The sequence below is a fragment of the Camelus ferus genome, chromosome 16, assembly GCF_009834535.1.
Source record: "Camelus ferus isolate YT-003-E chromosome 16, BCGSAC_Cfer_1.0, whole genome shotgun sequence".
Classification (NCBI taxonomy): Eukaryota; Metazoa; Chordata; class Mammalia; order Artiodactyla; family Camelidae; genus Camelus; species Camelus ferus.
Window position 1 is genome coordinate 22,704,168 of NC_045711.1, and position 17,437 is coordinate 22,721,604.

A 17,437-nucleotide genomic window follows, 5' to 3' on the forward strand; every position below is an offset into this window, starting at 1 on the left:
GAGCCATCTTGGGGTAGTTTCGGGCGTGGCATGAGCTGAGGGTGGAAGTGAGCGCCCTGGCCTCATTCCTGATCTGGCTTTTGTCGTTCAGTGGGGTGAGAGCTGTAGGTTCCTCGGGGATGCTTGTGATCAGGTTGAAGATGTTCTCACGTTTTCCTGCTTTGCTGAGAGCTTTCCTCCTGGGCAAGTGCTGACTTTTGTCAAATGCTTTTCTGTGTAGACGCAGAATCTCACTTGAGTTTCTCTTTCAATGTATTAATGTGGTGAGTTATACTGAATAACATTTTAGTGGTAAATCAACTTTGCACCCCTGGGATAAAACACATTTGGTCATGGTTTTTAAAAACATATTACTGGATTCAATTTGTGAACTATTTTGTTAAGGATTTCTTGTGTCTACAACTCCTGAGGGATGTGGTGATGTGGTCATTTCGGCCATTGCACTAGGTGGTCAGTTCCCTGAGAGCAAAGATTCTGCCTCTTCAGGTCGTCTCTGGGCACCCAGCTTCTGGACAGCGCTGGGCACAGGGAGGACCCTTGGGGCATGTCTGCTGAATAAATGGCAATAAATGAATGCATGACAATAAAGCCACGGGCTGCTCTGGGCCGGGCAGGGTCATACTACTAATTTATCAGAACCTGTTTCCTGTACCCAAGAGAATGTGATTCAGGCGTGTTAGTAGCTCACGGGGCTGGCGGTTCTGACTCTTCAAGTGGTCCAGAGTTTTAGGGATGGAGGCGCTCTGAACTTGTGAGGGGAGAAGTAGCATAAGAAGGAGGAAGAAGGAGTCAGTTTCTGGGGTGTCACCTCCTCTTCTGATCCTTGACCCATTTCTCCCCACCCGCTCACCAGGCTCCCTGCCCTGCCTGGGGCTTGGCAGATGCAGCCATTTCCCTTCAACACCTGGTCAAGCCAGGTGCCCTCGCATCACCTTTGCGCTGAGTCTAAACAGACTGAGGGCAGGGCAGCCCCCTCCCCCGGCTACAGAGGGGTCCTAAAGTCAGCTCTCATGCTACGGTTTCCAGCATCATCCTCACTGAGTGTTTGCTGGGTAAGTCCCACGTACACATCACTGCTGTGCTCCGGGCCTCTTCATTTGGCGTTTCTCATGAGAAATCATGACAATTATCCATGGACTTCCTACTGTTATAATAAGCATATTGCTCCTTTGGTTAAGTAAACCCACGACCCTCCTTGGAGGCAGACATATGCATAGCCAGGACACGGAGGTGGTGTAACTGGCCAAGGTCCCCTCATCAGCACATGGTTCAGGCGGCACCTGCAGGTCATTCCAATGAACGGGACACTCTCAGGCCAGTCTCGGACTCAGGTAAGCACCGTGGTCCAGTGCTCTCCAGGTTGCATGACCGAGACATCATTCTCTTAGCATGGGTTTGGAAAGTGGGGTGTTTTGCACCAATATGCAGAAAGGGAATGTTACATTGATCTTATCTCTCCCCATACAGATTTACTTAACAAGTCTAATCTAAGTGGGAGTTTAGGGGAAAACCCACGGAAACAGTGGGTGTCTGGTCAGGCCATTTCAGATGGCTGGTCTTTTGCTCTTGATCCATCTCCTGCTTGACCAGTCCCTGCTTCACTCACATGGCTACCCAGGCCTTTTCATTATTGGGCAAATCTCAACACTCTTAAAAGGAAGACAACCTAATCCAGATTGCCTATAATGCATTTTCACGTTTTCCAGCATATAATCCAAAATAACTAGACTTGCAAAGAAGCAGGAGCATGTGACTCATACTCAAGAGGAAAAACAGCAAGTATAAACAGACCCCAAGGTGAACTAATGCTGCAATGAGCAGACAGGGACTTGGAAGCAGCTATTATAAATACACACTCAGCTGATGTTCAGCAAAGTCACCAGGGCAACTCAGTGAAAAGGAAAAGGAAAGACTTTCCAACAACCAGTGCTGGGACCACTGTATAAATAATAGAAATAAACCAACCTCACCCTCTTCCTCGTGACATACACAGAGATTGAGATGGGTCGTGGACCTAGCCCCAAGCCCCAGACTATAAGGCTTCTAAAAATAACAGAAGAATATGGCCTTCGGAGGAAGAAAAAATTCCTTAGGACACAGAAATCACTAACTGTAATTGTTTTAAAAAAGGAATAAATCAGACTTCATCAAACCACAGCCTGGGAGAAAATATTTGCAATAACATAGAACTGGCAAAAAGTGAGGAATGGTAACTCATGGTAGTGTTGATTTGTATTTCCCTGACTCCTGGTGATCATGGACCCTCTTTTGCACTGGCTGTTTGAATTTCCTCCTCTGTGAATTGCCTGTTCATGCCTTCTGGCGCTTTTCCTTTAGGGTTGTCTTAAAAAAATCAATTTTAGGAGTTTTCGTGATATTAAGAGATCTTAAGCTTCCATGTGTACCACAAGTGTTTTTTCTAGGTCTGATATTGACCTTTTGACTTTATCTGTGTTATGTTTTCCAAAATTTTAATTTGACAGAGTCAAATATGTCCGTTTTCCTGTATAGTTCTGAGTTTTTCATCTTACTCAAGGAGGTTGCCTTCGCTCCAGGACAAATGAATCGTTCCCTCAATTTTCTTCTAATATTTCATTTTAATTTTCCTTTTTTAGCCTTTGGATTCTTGGTCTATCTAAAGTTCCTTTTTGTTTATATTATGAGGAAGGGATCTAAGTTTATTTCACTCCAGAAAAGTCACTGATGATGCCAACACAGTCCATTCATTATATCATCCTTTCCCCTTTGAGTTGAGATATTAGTTTTACCGTGTGTTAAGTTCCATATATTTTTGCAATTGCTTCTTTTCCTGTGCCAAGAATGCTCTTTTCACTACATTACTTCTAAAGGAGCTATTAATAGTTGGTGAGTCAAACCTCCCTTATTATTCCTTTATTATTTTGAGATGTTCTTGGCTATCCCCAGACGTTTATTTTTTTCTCAGAAGCATTAAAATGTTCGTCTCTAGTTTGAAAAGCACGGGTGGGGTCACGAGGCCAAAGAAATACCAAGACATGCTGCCCAGAGCGTAAATGGGGACTGTCATTTCTCTTCCCAGCCAGCTGTGTCCAGTTTCCTGATCCAAGTGGCCACTTAGGGGGAAAATGCTTTGAAAATCAGAGCAGCTCACCCGAGAACGGCTGCTCAGTGTTTTTTGGATAGAATTTTGAGTGATGGTGTCGTTCCTAGAGTCTTGGAAGAGCTGACCCCCGCCCTCTGGGCAGGACCGTGTTCTTTTGTCTCCTGGAGATGCCCCTGGGGGTCTGCCTTCTAACTGGACTGACATCAGCCTTCCAGTGCCTGGTGATTCCAATCTCAGCCTTGTCCTTACTACCCTGGTGTCTGGGCATCTCTCACCCTCTGTGACCTCAGCTCCACTTCATTGAAGTGGCTGGATGCTCAGGTGCTCTTCAGAGATCAAACAAACAGCATCAGTCTACATTGTGCACAACCTCCTCCTGACGCCGTGGCTCAACACTGACCATCAGCAGGTGGCCACTTGGGAACAAAGTGAGCAGCTGACAGGACCCCCTCTCCAGCCCGTGCATCTGCATCGGGTGGGCGTTTCCCGTGCAGTTAGTGCGAGAGCAGCCCCGCCTCTGCGTGCGCTCAGCCTCCCTGGTGGACTCGCCCATTTGGCGGCATTGCCAGTGTCTGTGTGCCCCGCTCACAGCCCCTGGGCTTCCTGGCTACGGCTTGTTCTACATCAACAAGGGAAACTGAGAGGACCCCCCTCCCTCCACTCAAGAGCATGGGGTCTCCTTCATCATGAAATGGCTCAGGATTCCGAGACGTGTTAAGTCCTTCAAGTCAGGAGGGAGGGCGCCCAGCACGGATCAGCGGAATCAGCCCTGACGACCTGTTCTCCTCAGTCTTTTCATTCCATCGCCGATTCTCAGCCCTTCTCTCCTTTCCTCCCCGGACCTCACCTTCTCAACACACATTCACATGCGGGCAAAAGCCCTGCTTTTTATGATTTTTTCCTTTTTGCTTTTGGAAGAATTTCAAAAGCACAGAAATGTTGCCAAAAATACATAGTATAAAGAACACCTGTGTGCCCAGCCCCGCCTGCTGCTACTCTGCCCGTTACTGCGTGCTCTCCCTCCCTCTCCCTCCCTCCCTCCCTCCCTCTCTCTCTCTCTCTCAACCATTTAAAGGTTACTTGCAAACACCCAGCCCTTAGGCCCCAAACATTTCTTTCTTTTTTTTTTTAAAAGGCATTCTTTATTTCTCTCTCTCTTTTTAATGGAGGTGCTGGGGATTGAACCCAGGACCCCTGCATGCTAAGCATGCACTCTACCACTGAGCTATTGCCCTCCCTCTAGCCCCAAACATTTCTGCGCATAATTCCTAAGAATAGGTATATCCACTAGACATAACCATTGAGTTGGTTATTTGTGGTCTGTTCATTAAATGCATCGGAGAAGCCAGAGTTTGTCTCATCCACCGTGATGGTTCACTCTCAGGAGTGCTTGGAGCTGCCGGTAGCAGAAGCCCATCCAGCAGTGGCTTGAACAAAGGGCCAGTCTGGCTACAACCCCTGACCAAAGACTGTGGCTCCCATGGGTGGCTCCCTTCATACTGCTGGTCTGTTACCCTCCCTCCACCCTTCAGCCCAGAGTACTGGTGGCTTTCCGCTCTTCCAGCCCCGGATCTGGCACTTTGTGCAGTGCTGCTGCCTCGTGTCCGAGATCTGGCTTGGTCCTCTCTACTCAGGGTGAAACAGCTGAGAGCATCCGGAGAAGGAACGCCCTTCTCACCTCAGCCCACAAAGGTCTCTTCTTCAGAACCTCCTAGCACTTGCTTCCTTGCACCAGCTTGACCAAGCATCCCATCTGCCCAGGGGGGTCCTCTGGTGCCTCTTGTCTCATGGAAAGGGGGGGGTCTATAAACAGTCATGGTAAAACATATTACATGGTAGGACAACTATAGCTTCTCTGTCACTGGTCATCCTTATGTTTACAAGTATTCGTGGCCCCCACCTTGTCCGTCATCAGAGGAGGCTCGTGGCAGGTACTCAGTACCCACTTATGTGGCTGTAGGAGCGCGTCAGTGGTTCTAATCAAGCCTGGGTGCTTGCTCAGAAGGGGACGATCACAGCAGGCTGCCTAGGGGACAGACATAACCTGGATCCTGCCAGCCAGTACGGTCATTCAGCTCTGGCAAGAATGAGACAGGTGCCGAAGATCCAGAGTCCCAAGCAAGACTGCCATGTGCCGGCTGGACTCGACCTTCAAGTTCTGGATCCCCTAGTCTTTCCTTGTGTGGCCGGCAGGGCCCTGGAAGGATCGCCGCCGACTGAAAACGACACAGTTACACAGTGGTGGTGGCACTTCGGTAGCCACACATCCCAGCCAGACGTGTCCCAGTGGCCAAAGTAACTGGGTGTGGGGTGGAGACTGGTAGTTAAGTCATTCCACAAATAGTCTTGGGCCAACTCCAGCCCTAGGCCGTGTCAGGTGCGGGGGGTTCAGGGGTGATCGGAAACCCCGGTGGGTGGAGCTCTCGGTTCAGGGGGTGGAGCCTCGGAGCCCCTGGTGGGCAGCACGCGTGATGGGGGAAGTGAAGGAGCCACATGCCTCCGGGCTCCTCGAGGACCAAGGTGAAGGTGGGCTCCTCCGCGCAGGGTTTCTCCCGTCGCCGTGGTGGAAACGGCTGTGAGTCGCAGCCCGCAGGATGCTGCCCTGAGGGACCGTCTCTGAGAGGCCCGCCTTCTCCCACACTCAGGGTTTTGGAAACCAGTTCCAGCCGCCTCCAGCGCAGGACCTCACAGGAGCGGGGCCACCGCGGGTGTTGAAGAAACGCTGTGAGCGGAACAGCCGTGGAAAAGCCCATCTTGTAAGGCCTCCGCTGTCCGCCGTTTTGCAAATCCCAGGACGGGAAGTGCATGAGACCGGCGTTGCCCCTTCTTGGCGACCCTTTCCGTTTGCGTCACGGGGGATGGCTGCCGTCTGCAGGTGCGAGCTCGGGAACCCCCAGTTCCTTTCCTCACCAGGGCCAGAGACCCGCGGGTGTCCGCCAGCCCCGGCCCGCAGTGACCCCCGCCGCCGCGCCTTCGCCGTAGCGCCCGTTCCGCCGAGGCTGCACGTTCCCCCCGCGCCCCCCCGGTGGGTTCCATCGCTGTGTGGCTTGCTTTACGGTGTTAGACGTGTCTCATTTTCGGGTCTGAAAGGCCCGAAGGTGGAAATGGTAACTTCAGTCTCTCGTCCGCGAAGATCCCCCTCCGTGGTCCTCGCTCCCTCCCTGGTCTTCCCGCCACCCCGTCTTGTCACTCTCAGCGAGGCCTGGCTCGCGCGGGGAGGGGCGTGGTTATTGGAATCATCAATGGGGTGGATTTAACCCCACGCTCTGGCCAGTTCTTTTCCGCTTGCCCCACCTGTTCTCTTGTTCCCCTTTCCTGCTTTCTTTTAGGTTACTTTTAGACCCCGTTTTATCTCCATGATCATCTTACCACCTGACACAGACTGAACTGTGTCGTCCCCCCCCCCCCCCCCAGAATTCACATGTTGAAGTGGTCACCCACTGTGCCATAGTGTCAGGAGGTGGAGCCATTGGGAGGTGATCAGGGCTAGTGGAGGTCATGAGGGTGGGGCTCCCAGGATGAGATTAGTGCCCTTGTAAGAAGAGACATCTGAGGGCTTGCTCTCAGCCTTTCTCTGCCAGGTGAGGACTTGTCGAGCCGCCTGCAAACCAGGAACCAAATCTGCCGGCACCTTCATCTTGGACTCCCCAGACTCCAGAACTGTGAGAAATAAATTGCTGTTGTTTAAGCCACCCTATTATGCAATTTAAAAAAAATTTGGATAGTAAATTTCCATCTCCCCTCATGTTGGTCAGGTTTTCTTATAAACTAAAGGGAAGATGTTATATTTTTAAATGTTTAAGAAAATGGTTAAAGTAACACTAAGAACAGTCCCCATGGTGAACAAATCTGAAAGATTTTAACAGGTGAAACAGTTATGTCATATTTGGTGACAAAGTCAGTATAACCATGGAGGTAATCCCTAATACCTGGCTTTCTAACTAGAAGGGTCTAAAAGAAGAATTTCTTCCAAAAGTGGTTATTTTCTCATTCACTGTTAAAATGTTATCTTTGTGTTACAGAAGCAGGTTTGTGTGTGTGTGTGTGTATTTAATTATCTTCTGGGTAGCAATTTGCTGACAATAAGCTGCAAAAAATTGCTGAGAGGAACTTTTAAAGACATAAATAAATGGAGAGATATATTGTGTTCACGGATCCGAAGACTTAAAATCATAAAGATGTCATTTCTTCCCAAATTGACCTATGGATTCAATACAGTCCTAATCAATATCCCAGAAGCTTTTTTTAAAAGAAGAAATTTACAGTCTGTTTCTAAAATTGCTGTGGAAACACCGAAGACCTAAAATAACCCATATAACTGTGAAAAAGGAGAACTAACTTGGAGAACTTACACTACCTGATTTCAAGGCTTATTATAAAAAGTTCCAGGAGCCCAGGCAGGGTGGTGTTGGCACAAAGATAAATAAATTAGTCAGTAGAACAGAATAGAAGGTCCAGAAATGGACACGAACGTCTATGGTCAGTTTATTTACCACAAAGGTAGGCGGCATCGCAAAGGAGAAAACATAGTCTTTTCAACAAATGGTGCTGGAACAAGTGGACATCCTCATGCAAAAGTATAAACCACCGTATCTCACATTCTGAAGTTAATTCAAAATGGATCATAGATCTAAGTGTAAAAACCTAACACTCTAAAACTTCTGGAAGAAAACATCAAAGAAAATTTTTGTTCCTTTGGGTTAGACAAAGATTTTATAGACAGAACATCAAAATCACAATCCATAAATGAAAAATTGATAAACTGAACTTCATCAAAATTAAGAACTTCTGGTTTTGGGGAAAAAAAAAAGACCTAAGAGAATGAGAAGTAAAGCCACGGATTGGGAGAAAATAATGTGATTGTCAAATATCTGTTAAAGGATTTATATCCAGAATACACAAAGATCTCTCAAAACTAAATAATAAACAAATAACCTGATTTTTTAAATGGACAAAGGATTTGAACGGACACTTTACCAAAGGAGAGATACAGATGGCAATTAAACACATGAAAAGATGCTCAACATGTTCATTAGGGAAATGCAAATTAAAACTACGATGAGATACATATTTCTACTAGAATGGATAGAAGTTAAAAGTCTGACCATACCAACTGTTTGTGAGGGAGAACTTCATATACCGCTTGCAGAAATAGCACTTTGGAAGATAGTTTGGCAGTTTCTTAAAAAATTAAACATGTACTTACTTACCGTATGATCCAGGAATCCTATTCTAGACATTCGCCCAAGGGAAATGAAAATGTTATATATGTAATAAATAGCGACTGTACGCATCTGTTACATCAAATTGTACACCCCAAAGGGCGAGTTTTACTGTCTATAATTTATACCTCAGAAAACCCTAAATGACAACATCCTTCATGATTAGAACTCTCAGGGTTTTAATGGGTATGGAGGGAACATACCTCAGTATAATCAAGGCCGTAAATGGCAAGCCCACAGCTGACGTCATCCTCAGCGGTGAAGGCCTGACAGCTTCTCCTCCGAGGTCCGGGACCAGGGTGCCCCCCTCCCTGCTGTTCAGCACAGCGCTGCAGGTCCCCGCCAGAGCAGCCCGGCGAGAAAACGCGTCACAGCCATTCAGACCCGAAAGGAAGAACTAAAACTGTCTCTGTTTGCAGATGACATGATCTTACACATGGAAAGGCCTACGAACTCCACCAAAAAACTGTTAGAGCTGGTAAATGAGTCCAATAAAATCTCAGGATACAAAATCAACGTCAGAAATCGGTGCATTCCCACCTGACTGTCCTTTATGATTGGATTGCCGCATTCTGTTGATTCTTATTTTGTCGTTCGCTTTATGCCTTTGATAACTACGTAAGTTTGAAAAGCTAAAGCTCTAACCTGTTCTTAGAAACAATTAGTACATATACGTGAACTTAAAATGTGCAGTATACTGTACATATGTATTTACTTGCAATGCAATGTGCAGTCCAACTGTAGTAATTCTGCCTAATAAAACTGGAAAAGGAAAAATTATATAGCTACCAAACAGAAAAAAAAGAAATCAGTTATTTAATTATAAAAACGTATTTCATAAAAGGTTTTGCAACTTAAAAAAATCAGTGCATTTCTATACACTAACAATGAACTATCTGAAGAAAAAAATAAGGGAAACAATCTCATTCACAGTATCTTCAAAAACAATAAAATACTCTGGAGTAAATTTAACCAAGAAGTGAAAAGCTCTAGACACCGAAACCTGCAAGACACTGACGAAAGAAGTTGAAGAAGAGTTGCATAAATCAACTCCATGTTCACGGGTCCCAAGAGTTAGTATTTTGAAAACGTCGTACCACCCGAAGCCATGTATAGATTCAGTGCGATTCCTGTTACATAGTCCAATGGCATTTTTCACAGAAACTTCTTTAAAATCCTAAAATTTGTATGGAACCACGAAAGACCCCAAATAGCCAGAGCAACCTTAAAAAAAGAACAAAGCTGGAATCATTGCACTTCCTGACTTCAAACCGTGCTAGGACGCTACAGCAGTCGGCAGGACTCCGGCATAAAAATAGACACAGACTCACGGGAAAGAATTGAGCGCCCAGAAATAAACCCTTGCATACGCCATCGACTGAGACTTGACAAGGGAGCCAAGAATACTCAACAGGGAAAGGAGAGGATGGTCTCTTCAATAAACGGTGTTGGGAAAATCAGATATTCACATGCAAAAGAATGGAACTGGACCCCTGTCTTGCACCAACTCACAAAAATTAACTCTTAAACACAGCACCCGAAACCATGCAACCCCCAGGAGTAAACATTGGAGGAGAACTCCTTGTCGCAGGTCTTGGCAATGATTCTTTGAATCTGACCCCCAAAAGCACAAGCAACAAAAGCAAAACTCAACGCGTGGGGCTGCACCGACCTTAACAGCTGCCCACAGCAAAGGGACCGTCAACCGAATGAAGGGACAACCTACAGAACAGGATAAAATATCTGTAACTCAGGTGTCTGAAAAGGGGTTAGTATCCAAAATACAGAGAGAACTCATACAATAAGTTAATAGCAAAAATACAAATAATCCAATTAACAATGAGAGAAGAACCCGAGTAGGTATTTTTACAAAGAGAAACACAAACGGCCAACAAATACACAGAAAGGTGCTTAACATCACTGATCATCGGGGAAATGCGAACCAAAACCGCAGTGACGTGTATCGCCTCGCACCTGTCGGGAGCACTGTTTGGTAAGAGAGGAGCTCGGCGAGGCCGTGGAGAAAAGGGAGCCCTTGGGCACTGTTGGAGGGAGCATGCATCGGTGCAGCCACTGTGGAGAACAGTGTGGAGGTTCCTCAAAAAACTGAGAATAGAACCACCACAGGACCCAGCAGCCCCACTTCTGAGCGTGTGTCTGAGGGACACGACAGCGCTGAGCCGTTTTCCGTGCGCTGTCCACTGCGGCGGTGGGGCTGAGCGGTTGCCGCAGAGACCGTCGGGGTTCCAAAGCCCACGCTGCCTACTGCCGGGTCCTCTACAGGAAAGGGTGCCGACTCCCAGGACCCCTGAGGGGGGCTGTGAACTCGAAGACTTTTACAGCTGGCTTGGCTCTGTGAAACCCTGATAAGGCCTGGGAGAGGCCAAGAGCTCGGGGTCCGGGCATCTCAGAAAACCTAGTCTCCAGGGGGCCGCCCGCTGAGTTCCCAGCCCAGCGTGGAATTGTGTTTTCCCCTCCCAGGAGGCCTGTGGGTCACCGGTGATGAGACCAGCTCTGTCTCCCCCAGGGCCACACCCTTGGGAAATGGGAAAGTCATCTCAGTGTCTGGGCAGAAGGATTGGGAAGGAGACAAACTGGGCATGGCCGACCAGGGCCTGGACCCATGGGGGCCACGGCAAAGGCTTGGGTGGGGCCGGGGTGGGGGGCTGGGGCCGGCTGCAGAAAGGACTCGGGGGGCCAGGCGGTCTAGGTGAGGGAGCAGGAGAAGGGACAGTTTTAGCATTCGACGCTGTGGGGTGGGGGGCTGCACTGACCGAAGCCCAGAGTCTCAGATGTGTCACCTGGGGCCCGCGCAGTCCGCCGGGAGTGGGGACGGGCGCCATCTTCACCCGTTAACAGTGACGAGGGCCCATGCTTCCCGGCCTCGCCATCTGCACAGTAGGATCACAAGCCCCGGCCTCGCAGGAGTCTGTGAAGCGAAGGTGGTGCGTCAGCCTGTGAGCAGGGGCCCTGCGGTGAGTCCTGGCCGGTCCCCTGCCGACGCTCCTTCCCGGGGGAAGGCCAAGCCCCCAGCAGGGGCTGGTGAGGGTCTTCGGAGCCCGGCCCTCCCCGCGGCGAGCCCGGGGAGCAGGCGGGGGCCCTGGGCCACTCCCCACCCCCCAACACCACACCCGAGCAAGCTGGGAACAGGGCCTGTGTCTTGGTTATACTGTTTGATCAAGTGTCCTTTTCAATTTGGGTTTCTTTGCTTTCACAGGGGGCAGTTTCAATTGTGGCACAGGAATGTCAGAAAAACAGAAGCTGTAGCTCCCTTGACATCCCCTTGGGACCATGGGTCCTGAACGGGGGATGGAGGGCTGACCTTCAACGTGATGCTAGGCGGAGAGGCGGGAGGTGAACGGGGCTGGGTGTGGTGAGGGGCCCTACTGGGGCCTGGGTGCTTCGGCTTGGGGGCATTTGGGGTGACTTTATGGGGACAGAATCGTGCCTGGATTGCCGGCACAGCCCAGTACAGAGAAGGGATCTAGGGCAGTGATTGTGACCCGGGTGGGGCAGGGGCAGCCTGGACCTTGAACGGGGAGGTGGAAGGGCATCTCCGGGAGCTGGGGGAGTGGCCGAAGGGGAGCTGCCGGCATCAAACCCTGTGGAGCCTCACTGCCTGGGCAAAGCCCCGGACTTACTTCAGTGTTTCCACACCCTCACCACAGAGGCAGCTTTTTTCCCTCTCTCTCTTCTTTAGATTGCAGTTAATACATCTAATACGATTTACCATCTTAACCGCTTTAAAGTGACTCATTCAGTAGCGTTTAGTACATTGACAGTGTTGTGCAGTCATCACCCCTTGTCTTGCTCCAGAACGCTTTCATCTTCCCTGAAATAAGCCTGTACCCATAAGAAGTCACCCCCATCCCGAAGTTCTAATCTTTTCATGTGATTATTTGTATATGTGTATCTTCTTTGATAAGGTGTCTGTTTAGAACTCTGGCCCAGTTTTTAATCGGGAGGAGGAATCTTTTGGAACTTGATGTATTTTTAAAAAGCCACAGCCACGCTGTGTATAATTCCATGTCTATGAAATGCCCAGATCAGGCAAATCCACAGAGACAGAGTCATTACTGAGTAGCTGCGGGGGCTGGGGGAGGAGGGATGGGAGTGGCTTGCAATTTACTGAGTGAAGGAAGCCAGTTTGAGAAGGCTGCTGTTTGGTTCCAACTATGGGATATTCTGGAAAAGGCAAAACTATGGAGACAGTAACAAGATCAATGGTCACCAGGCTTAGGGAAGAGGGAGGGTGATGCACAGGATTTTTAAGGCAGTGAAACTACTCCGTTACTATGGTGATGGACACGTGCCATCATACGTGTGTCCAGACCCATAGACTATACACCCCACCAAGATGAACCTTTACGTGGACTGTGGACTTCAGTTATTAAGAACAGCATATCAGTATTGATTCATCAGTTGTAGAAAATGACCCACAGGAATTCAAGATGTTAATTTGTTTTCCCAGTTTTATTCAAAGACGCATGTAACTGCCCTTCAAAACTTGAAATAACAAACTCTCTCCAGAGCACAGGATCCTGCTGGTTTGGTGTGCCCGGGCAGGCTTCTCACAGGTAAGTGCACCATTTTCCTGTGGTTTTAAATAAGATCAGTGCTGACTCCGGCACCCCCACCCCACCCCGTTTCTAGCTCTCTGTCTCTGGACCCGAGCTTCGTGCATCCCAGTCACCTGGGGGTTAGATGCAGGTTCTCAAGGGGCCACAGGGTGGGGCTGGAGAGTCGTGGTTTCCATCCATTTCGCAGGTGACCTGGTGAGAGGACCACCCTTCAGGTAGGAGGCTCTAAGGTCTGAAGACCTTAAAGTAAAGCTTCGTAATTAAAGTGGCCCCTTGAGGGGCTGAACCAGCAGCATTTGGTACGTTGGGAAATCAGCTTCCAAACCTGGCTCCCCTGATTACAAAGTGGGCGGGGTCCTAAGAAAGTTCCAGACCCCTCTGAGAACCATAAGGGAATGCTTTTGGATTCCAGGACTTCTGAGTTCAGTTCAGAAAGCCTCAAGTCCTGGGAGCCCCCTCGGTGCCAGGCACGCGGGACGGCCGGCTGCCTGGGATGATTCTCAGTGCTTCCGCACCGGCAAAGACAGACAGAGGTTAAAGGACACAGTTTCTTATTGCTTAAGAAGCCTTCAGGGATGGAGGCCAGACTGGAGGGACCGTGACATGGGTGACAAATCCCCCAGTCGCCGCCGAGACGAGAGGGGCGTCAGGAGAGCTGTTTGCAGAATCTCAGATTCCACTGGGGTGTCCGCAGCCACCCCCGGGGGCTGGGAGCCGCCCTGCTTCCCAGATAAGCTGCCCCCACCCCAGTCGTGCCTGGTCACGGAGGAACGCATGTCCTTGGGGCAGATTTAGCGACAGACCGGCTTTTCACACCACAGGCAGGAAACTTCATTTCCAGACCTCATTCAAATTCTTCTTTCCTGACTCACTACGTTCAAAGCACATGTCATTTTGCAGACAAAGCCGAGAAGGCCTTCCAGCAGAGGCCCAGTCCCCCGGCCCTCGGCTCCCTCTCCCTCCCTCCCCTGAAGTTTGTAATTAAACTTGAATCTCAGTCAGTCAGGACAATAGGGGCTGGGGACGCGGGACATGCTGGAGTGGTGGGGCTGCTTCAGTGGGAAAGCCGTGGTCTTGCAGCTTTTCCCCCCTGTTTCCACTCCCAGGCATTAATTTAGGGCAATTGACTTTCATCTTGGAGACTTTTTTTTCCCGGTGTGAGATATGATAAACTAAGTCAATGAAGAGATTATAACCGTTTAATTTTTTTTTTTAATATTCCAAAGAAAAGGGGTCTTTGTCCTTTTAAGAAAGAAATAGTTGCTCTTTCCAGGTCGCAGGTAGAAGTTGAGCCGTAATCTTTCGGAAGCTGTTGCAGGGGCGCTGGATCCTTTAAGGCAGCCTGTCCTTGACCGCCCCCGCCTCCCACATACGAAGGGCGCCCCAGTGGACCAGGTGGTTGAGGGGCAGTTGGAGCAGAGGAGGGCGGGCAGGGGTGGGGCTAGACTGGCCCAAGGGCAGGAAGGCTCTCCTCTAAGGGGCACCGACCCTCCTGGACCAGACCCCAGGGGAGCTCTGAACACCTGGGCACTTGGCCCTGAGCCCCTGGAGGTGGGGCCAGAACTGAGTTCGGGCAGCTCCCCAGATGATCCCTCTCCGCACCCCCCGGAGAACCACTACGTTAGATCACCTGCTCCTCGGGTAGCCAGTGGGGCTCATCGCAGGGCATTCAGGCCCTGCGGGTGGGCTCCCGGAACCGGAACCGTGTATGCGCAGGAGGGCCTGATAGCTCAGCATAGTTGGCTACTTCAAGTGAATTTTGTCGAAACAGAGACCATAATTTTACTCAAGTTCTCAACCTTCAGCGTGCATTAGCATCTCCTGGGGGCCTCTTAAAATTCCAGTGGCTGCCCCACGCCATTCCCCGCACTGAACTGTATTTCCTGCTTAGCAGGGTGGGGCAGGCCCCCCCAGCCCTGCGTCCGGAGCACGCTCCCAGGCGATGCCGACCGTGTGGTCCAGGGACCACAAAAACAAAAGGCTTGATTGAACCGTTTTTTTTAAAAAGAAAAGTGAAAGTTACAGAGGGTTTCTTTTAGCTCACGTTTGATAAACACACAGATTGCAGGTGCCGTAGGTTCTTAGAATAAAGAATGCATTGAGTGTGCGTGTAACTGAGGTGAGGGGAAGGGCCAGGAGGTGGGGGCAGCCTGGGGTGCTCCCTGGGTTGGCTGGGCTGAGACCTGGACCAGCGAGTGTCAGAGATGGACTGGCATCATCCGCAGTGGTTTTGATGGACTCTTGGAGCTGGCAGGAGGGACGGGACACAGGTCCTGGATGAATCAGAAGTATAAGTGCCTGGCGTTGGGTTTTGATTGCCGGGTATCCGTTTCAGAAGACATCTGTCTTGAACGAACATACAGCCAGCTGCACAACACAACACATGCACAATAGCCAGGAGGGGATCTTGGCCCCCACACCCATGAAGCTCCTGGTCCAGAAGGCCCCAGGGGACCTAGATGACTGGGCCCATAGTGACCCCACCTCCAGTCTCCTGCACCCTAATTTTCGCTTCTATGCTTTGAGCCTGTGAGTGACCCCTTGAAACCCCAGACATCCCTCCCTCAGACCCTAATAAGGGCAGAGCCTGGGGTCACCTCTCTCTCCCCCTACCATTACCAAGTCCAAACTCGTTCTGCTTGCCGCCCGACAGGCCAGGATATCAGAAGACGAGGTGTTGGGGCAAGGGATAACGACCTTTTATTCCTGGAGAACCACCTTCCTCAAGTCAGAATTCAGGCTCCTTTTACACCAAAAAGGGGAGGGGCGTGGTTGTTTGCTGTAATCTTCCTGGTGTCAGAATCCTTTGTTCTGGCAGCTGTCCGGCACAGGTCAGGTCGTGGTGTCCCTGTGAACTGCCAACAAGACAAACGTTATTTTCTATCTGCAGTTTTGTGTCTCTGTCTGAACAGGACAGTGTTGTGCCCTTAAAGGTCAGAGCTTTGGGGATGGGCTCTCCTGTATTTTTCAGGCTACAGGCAACATCCTTCTACAGAAAGTGCAGAACCAGCAGGCAGCAGAGCACAGGGTTAGAGCCAAAGGAACAGATCCAGTATGGAGTCGGATGTGTTCCTCCCTACCACACCACCACCTTGTTGTGTGGTCCCAGGCGTGCCCTGTACCCTCCACGGCCCACGAGGAATAAGCCTTGTTCCCTGATCCACCAGAGCTACGGGGAGGGAACCCTCTGTCTGGAGCCCTGCCTGCTCCCCAGACCAGAGCCCCTCATCAGGCCGGAGCCAGGCAAAGGCCGTCCTCGACCAAACCTTAAACACGTGTCCCCCAGAGCCCTCTTGTCGGCAGGGCTGGTCCCAGGCTGGCTAAGGGCCCGGCTAAGCCAGTCTCAGCAGGGAACCCGGCTAAGTCTCCCCTCCTTGGCACCTGCCCGAGCTCCTCGCCCTCACCTTTGATGTCTGCTCCTTAGCCTGCCTTTAACGAGGATCCGTCCCCCCGGTGTCTCCTGTTAGTGATTTTCCACCCACGGCCGCCCTCACTGCTGCCCGCTGCAAAGCCCCAGCTGTGTCTGCTGCTCGCACACAGCTCCTCCCTCCACCAATCACAGCAAGACCCAAAACAAGCCGCTCTGTCACCTCTAATTGGCTTGCGGCTGCGTTGCCCTTTGACCCTGAGGCGCGCCTGTTAAATACCGGCTTCCACCCACCGTCCGCTTCGCTGCTCTGTGCCTGCGAGGTCTTCCACTAGCCCGCCCCGCTTCCCAGCCTGGATGGCACGTCCCCTGCCTCGTGCGGGCCTCACCTCAGGGCTCCGCGGTGCCTAGTGTAGCAGTGACCTTCAGAGACGTCTCTCTGGCCACACTGCCATCCTCCTGGAGCCTGAGGCCCCTGCTGGGCCAGCCTGGCCGACAGGGTTCTGCTCTTTCTGCCCAAGGCCAGGAGCAAGGACGTGCCTGGGCAGAGGACAAAGCCGCCAGGCCTCCTGTCCCCTCTGCCAAGAGCTCAGCGTGCGGACATGTGGCTGGGCCAAAGTAGGCCCAGGGAGGCTGTGTGTGGTGGGGGCGGGGACGAGACCCAGATGGCCCAGCCTCCCACGCACCGCGAGCACCCCCGCAGAGGAGAACCAGCCTGCAATTGTATGTAATGACGGGTCACGTCTGTTGGAAGCTTGTCTTCCAAGTTGATTCAGCAGGAGCAACAGCCCCCAGCGGACTGTAAGTAGCAGGTAAGCCTTTCGGCTGGTCCCCCACGGCCGTGACTGTCAGAGCCCGGGAAGCGAGTAAAGCACAGTGCCTCGGCTGGTGGCCCCGGCGGGGCGGGCGGTGGCCAGCCAGCCACTGCTGCACAAGGACACGCTGAAAGCTAACTGTGCCACCTGACCACGGGGGCCCTGCCCTGTCGTCTTTGCTCAGGTAGGGCCTCGGGTGTGACCCGCTGGGAAGCCCCTTCCTCCGCATCACTCATGAGTGTCCCCTCCGCGCCGGGCAGGGCGTCCGCCTCGAGCCCAGGCTGTGACATGATGGGCAGGGAGTTGTCTGCCCAGCTCCCTTTGCCACGACCATCATTCCACCTGAGGTTTGGCTCCCTGTGTCCTGGAAC

At 50.9% G+C, this 17,437-nt stretch overlaps 1 protein-coding gene and 1 long non-coding RNA gene across 2 annotated transcripts in view; one reads left to right on the top strand and one right to left on the bottom strand.

Annotated features, from left to right (window-relative positions):
• The window catches only part of DNAH17 (dynein axonemal heavy chain 17), a 134,052-nt gene that overhangs the window by 4,955 nt on the left and 111,660 nt on the right, over nt 1-17,437 (top strand).
• LOC116656711 lies at nt 14,116-17,103 on the bottom strand. Its single transcript, XR_004311607.1, has 3 exons — nt 16,641-17,103; nt 15,582-15,739; nt 14,116-15,251 (listed from the first exon to the last, which is right to left on the bottom strand). It is a non-coding gene; the product is annotated as an uncharacterized LOC116656711 (long non-coding RNA).